The sequence below is a fragment of the Notothenia rossii genome, assembly GCF_949606895.1.
Source record: "Notothenia rossii genome assembly, chromosome: 1".
Lineage (NCBI taxonomy): Eukaryota > Metazoa > Chordata > Actinopteri > Perciformes > Nototheniidae > Notothenia > Notothenia rossii.
In genome coordinates this window covers 52,869,854-52,875,853 of record NC_136912.1, presented here as the reverse complement: position 1 = coordinate 52,875,853, position 6,000 = coordinate 52,869,854, and positions in this window count along the sequence as shown.

The window sequence follows — 6,000 nt, the reverse complement described above, 5'->3', positions numbered from 1 at the left end:
TGTGCAAATGTATTTGGAAGATTTTTTTTTTAAATGTTGAAGTTAAAGCATCGATCTGGTGCACTTTGAGAGCAACATGAAGAGATCTATGGATACATCTCTCAACTCCCATATGAAACGGAACTGTAAGCAGATTTCTTTTTCTTTATGGATATTTTACAAATCACTCCCCTTTCAAACTGTATTCTTGTTTATTAATAACAACTTTTTTTACTGTCATATAGTATTTTATACCTGTTTACTTTATTCTCTTATTTTGTTATAACTATAATGACCATATAAAGATGTGCCTTTACCTCACTGGTTGGAGAAAAAGCTTCTTATATTCGTTAGCATAGCTAGCTAACCAGATGCTAATACCAAAAAAGTTATTGACTGTATGATCAGTATGACAGATGAACAGATCGCCTCTGGTCTTTCAACTAAAGACACAGCCACCGAGCCACGCAAAAACTGCGGCATGTGTACGGCTCCTTATTGGTAGGACTACTGCAATTTGTGAAGTGTTGGAGCCGTGTTCTGGTGCTCTCCGTTAGAACTGCACCCCTGTCAGACGAGACATATACCACGTGATGACACATTAGGCTTGTGTTGTGTTCAAGGACCCTGACCTTGGCCAGGAAAAACAGCCACTTGCTTGTTTAATTTTTTTTGCGGTCTAGATTTCTTTAATTTTTTTCTTTTTTGCGTGTGTTTATAAATTACCTCGAGGGCCGTACCAAATGGTCTCGCAGGCCGTATACGGCCCGGAGGCCGGAGGTTCCCCACCCCTGTACTCGGGCATTGCGTTCCAAGAATGCAGGGTTGTTGGTTGTTCCTAGAGTCCCTAAAAGTATAATGGGAGCCAGAGCCTTTTAGAGGGTAACAGGTTGCAGAGAGATCTATTCCGGCCGGGGAGTGTGGAACGTAGTCACAGACCTACTCCTTACCTCTTACCAATTCCAATTAAGATTCCAGTGGGGACCTTTCTCCCTGCGTGTGCCTCTCCACCTCTGTTCCTTACTTCTTACTTGCTACCCCTTATCCCTCAACCTATCCTAAGGGAGTGCATGTATGTAGACACGTTAGTTTAGCTGCTATAGGCTTGGACTGTTGGGGGGGGTACCTTACTCCGTCTTTCTGGCTGTTTGTACCTGTGTACTCTCATGTTCCGATTAACCCAGCTTCCCCCAAATCTCTTTTTTGTGTCTACATATACGCCGGGATCCTGAGTCGAGGCTAATCCTGTTGCTGTGGTCGTGTGTCCTGGATCCTCTATCCTGAGTACTAGATCTGAGTCCTGGGGCCTCATTTATAAAAGGATATACGCTCCAAAAATGGCATACGCCAGTTTCTACGCAATGTTTGCAATTTATAAAATACTAACTTGACGGGAAAATGGCCGGTCCTCCACGCAAACTCTAACCCATGCGTACGCACTAAGCACAAAAACGGGAGAGACGAGAAACTGCGACACCATTGGCAGAAGGAAGAATGAAGAGAAATATGTGGAAATAATACCATAAATAAAATGTTACCTCTCATTTATCATATATGAAGAATTCATTTTCACAAATTGATTAAAGCCAATCTTAAAATGATTTAGAGCCGATTCTTTTGAACGGCTCTTTGGTATGAACGAGGGGAACCGAGTCGTACTTGGTGAGAGCCGTTCTTGTTGTCGTTCAATCGTTTGTCCGCACTCACTCTCTGCCAAAATCTTCTCGCCTTTTAAAAAGCTTGATTTTGTTCCCCAAAACGTATTCTGTGAAGACCCGCCCCTACTCTGACTGTATCTATCTCCGACACGGAAGCCCTGTCTGCTCCTCACATCAGCTCCTCACGAGCAGTTGCACGTCGCTTGACCAATCAGAGCACACTGGGCTCACAGGTAGGGGGAGGGGGGGCGAGCTCCAACAAGCCGTTTAGGACAGAGAGTGAATACCAGGTTTCAGCACGAGGAGTGAGATGGGATGGGTCTTAACGGAATACGCGAGAGAGAGAAGTCATAACAAGTGGTACAGGACAGGTAGACAACAAGTTTTTCGGATGGAAAATGAGCCAAACACGAAAACGCAGTTGGATGCACTTCAACCAAAACCAAGGCAGTGATAAAGCGCACCATTTGTAAAGGCAAAATATCCTTTAAAGCATGAAGTATTATTTGAATTATTTGAAGTATTAACATACAGATGTAGCGATTCATTTCAGACAGTTTGAAACGCGAGGGCCGTGATTGGTACGTGATCTGCCCTCGCTCAAGGGAAAACCTCCAGTTTGACTTGAGACCGCCCCCGTGATAGATAAATGTAATTATAATGAAGCCAGCTGCAATGGATCATTGATCCACCAGGGGGTGCAGTGGGGTTCCACACTGGAGCTCATGTGAAATAAAGTCAGATACAGTACGCTGGATGTACAGCGGAACTTTGTTAAGATCCATATGTCACGGATATCATACTCTGTGCTAAATAAGAGACATGTAATCATTTACAAAACATCACCATGTTGTTATTTAACAAAATAATGTTGTTTAGTCGAAAAAAACGAACAGGAGGAAATGCAGCCCGGCTCTCGATTTTTAATCCTAATTTAATCATCATCTTCACCACGATCATTTATGTTTATGTTCGCCGAATTGACATAAAATCACTGACACATATGAATATACTGTATTCAACTTCATTAAAACGTTATTAACGTGCCTAAACTCAGTAATTCACTAAAGATATTTATATTTTAATGGAGCCTCGTCGGCAGATCAGGATCCCAAAGCGTGGCGGAGGGATCCTGATCTGCATGACGGGTACTATTTTCCCCATAAGGAACAAGTCGCTGCAAATGATCCCGCTTATTACACGGCCACATTCTCAACAAAGTAACGACATGACTCCCAGTATTAATTGAAATGCTTTTATGGATTTAGAAAATGTTTTTATTGATTTAAAAAATAGTTGTATGTATTGATTTAAATTGACATGCATCCGCTAAGAAAAAAAGTCAGTTGTTTCCGTTTTTTAAACAGTCTGAATGAAACGGCAGTTCTCAGCTGTGTATTTACACAACTAATGGCCCATCAACCACAGCTCTCTCCCCCCCTCCCCCCTTGATCTTTCTTCTCCAGCAGCTAAATTAATTGTAGGTTACTCTGAGTGACAAGCTTACAATTAGACACAACACTGTCATTGCAAGTGACCCTCAGTTAGTTGACTTTTATGTTCAACTGCTAAATTTCGTTACTGATTAAAAAAAAGGGCTTCTACTTTACCTAATTACCTTAACACTAGAACCGCCAGAGGTTTTTGTATAGGCCTACCTAAACCCGTCAAATCCCGCTATTAGAATGCAATTTTTAACAACATAGGGTGCTACATAACACACTTTCAGGAAAAGTCACGGACTGGGAGACTTTAATATTTTATTGAAAAAAAGTTACATTACACACACACAACACAAATCACACAAATTGACCCGATTGGCGGTTCTAGTGTTAAATAAACTCACTCATTAATGAAACCAGTTCAATACGCATTATTATATTCTTATCATTCTTTATGAGCGCAGAAATAGTCTTAAAATCTGATCTGTTTTTTAAATGAAATCTGACGGCAGGCAGTTAGCTCTGATCACCTATGATAAATACGCCGCACCTAATCGCTGGCGATTCAGCCACAGACACTGTTCGAAATGGGGGGGAGCTAGGAGGAGCTTGGCTCCCCCGAAGAGGGAAGGAGATCCCCTGACGGCTGACTTTGAGATACATAGGGGGAGCCCAAAACAATCGTGCATATTTGTGTCACACAGATTAGAAATGTTGAGTTTCTGTAAATAACAGTTCTTGAAATAAATAATAGTTATTGTTCATTACAGTTTCTGAATATTTGTTTTATATTTGTGAATATGTCTGGGTGTTGCCATCTGTGTGTGGCGGCGCTGCATTCTTACTTACGTTGCTATGGTTATGGCGGTGATGCCAGCGCGATATTTGAAATGTTCATATTGATATTTTTTTAACTCTGGCTTTGTAATAAAAAATATGGCAAAACGAAAACAGCCAAGCATCACAGCTTTTGGATTCACAAGCAAAGAAGCGAAGGAGTCTAAAAATGACCGTGAACGGAAAACAACTTTTAGTTGGCCGGCTGTAAGCGGCGTTAGGGTCGAGCTTGACAGCTCCACACCGAGGGAGAGTCCTGCCGATGTGGAGCCTGAAGAGGCTTCAACAACGGCCACATCCGCCGGCATAGTGACACCGTCTGTATTAGTAGAAGAGTGTTTTTATAGCAATTGATCGCATCCGCGCTGCTGCGCCAGTCAACAGAGCTTGCGTGTGACATATTTAGTAGCAGGATGCGCTCTGAAAAATAGGGCTCCCCGAAAGCAAATGGGTAATTCGAAAACTGACAGAGCTCCCTCTATACAAATCAAACTGTAGACGGTGTGAAAGCACCTATTGTTTTAAATAATGGTCGGAATGTGACCTGTGAGCCTTCTGAATTACCGTGGGACAGCACATTCTAAACTAAAATGTTCAATCAATAAAGTAACATCTTATCTTATCTTAATAATATCTTCATATTAATAATAATAATAAATCATACAGTATGTGTCCGAAAGGGAGCAGGAGGAAGCAAACACAAAAATATACAAAAAATATACTGCATATTAAAGCAAACGATTGTAAAGGTAAAAGTATGAGCATAACAAATAAAGAAGTGTAATGTAAACATTTACATTATAATTATGATTATTTAATATATAAAGACTATATATTATTGAATTACAAGATTAGATATACTTTAGTTGATCTAAAATATTGATGTGTTCAAATGCTCTTCAAAACACAACTGAAAGTCCATGAAACTTGTCTTTCTGTATTTGTGAATGAAGCGCCATCTCCTGGTTAAAACCTGAAATTGAAAATCTGGCAACGCCCTCTTGGAAAATAGTGGGAGGGCTTAACATTCCTCTATACTGGTCTTTGGCAGGTCGTAGGCAGGAAGCTGTAAGCTGGAGTCTGAAATTCAGTGCTCCATCTGTATTATGGCAGAGAGTTTGATACAGCGTATTTCTGGTATATTCATTTTTTATTTCACCTTATGTAGAATGTGTGTTAAACGTGAATGGACGAGTCTATTTTTTCCTCTTAATTATAAAGAGGTTTTTTATATATATAGTTTTTTAATTAGTGTTTCATATCCAGCATGCATTAGTTAAGAAACGATAAGGATGTTGGTGTGTCTAAATGTATGTGCGTTTTTTGCAAGACTCATAAAGAGGCCTGGTGGCGATTGGGTCCCACAGTTAAAGAGACAATGGTCGGTCTGAATTCTCAATGGATGTATTCATCTTGAATTAGCTGACTTTTAGGTGAGAAGAAGTTCAGGGAAGACCTTAGGGCATGTGAACAGTTAACTTCTGTTTGTTGACTGATTCTGTGGCCGTCATGGGACAATGACCTTTGAACAAGTTACAAGTATGGGTTTCATAAAGAAAGACATGTGACAGTCGTGTGATGAACTGCAGGATAGGATGTGGGTGCGTTAAAGATGTTTCAAGGGGAATGGGTGTGCGTTCTGTCAAGGAGTCCTCTGTCTGTAAAATTCTACTCCAAAGCATTGAGGACTACCTGAGGGCAGAGGGACACGGACACACACACACAGATGGAATCAACAAACTGCTGACTCATTGCCTGGGGTCCCGCCCAGGAGTGAAACCGGCCAATGGAGAACTGCCAACTCACTGGCTAGCTCTCCCAGAAGTGAATTTGCCAATAACAAATAGCTAGGGAGGAGCAAGCGATAAAACTCCTCCCCACCTATGTATAAATGTTGTTTATTTTTGATGTTCGGCGCTCTTGTTCTGACTGGCCGTTCCTGAGAAGTGCCTCACGCGGTGGTAGAACCTGAGCCCGGAGTACTCTGCATTTTGAAGCTGCTGTTGGGGAGTGCTTCGTGATTAGGTGTTGTATATTTTACTATTAAAAGCAAATATTATTGTTTAACCCTTATCCTGGTGTTT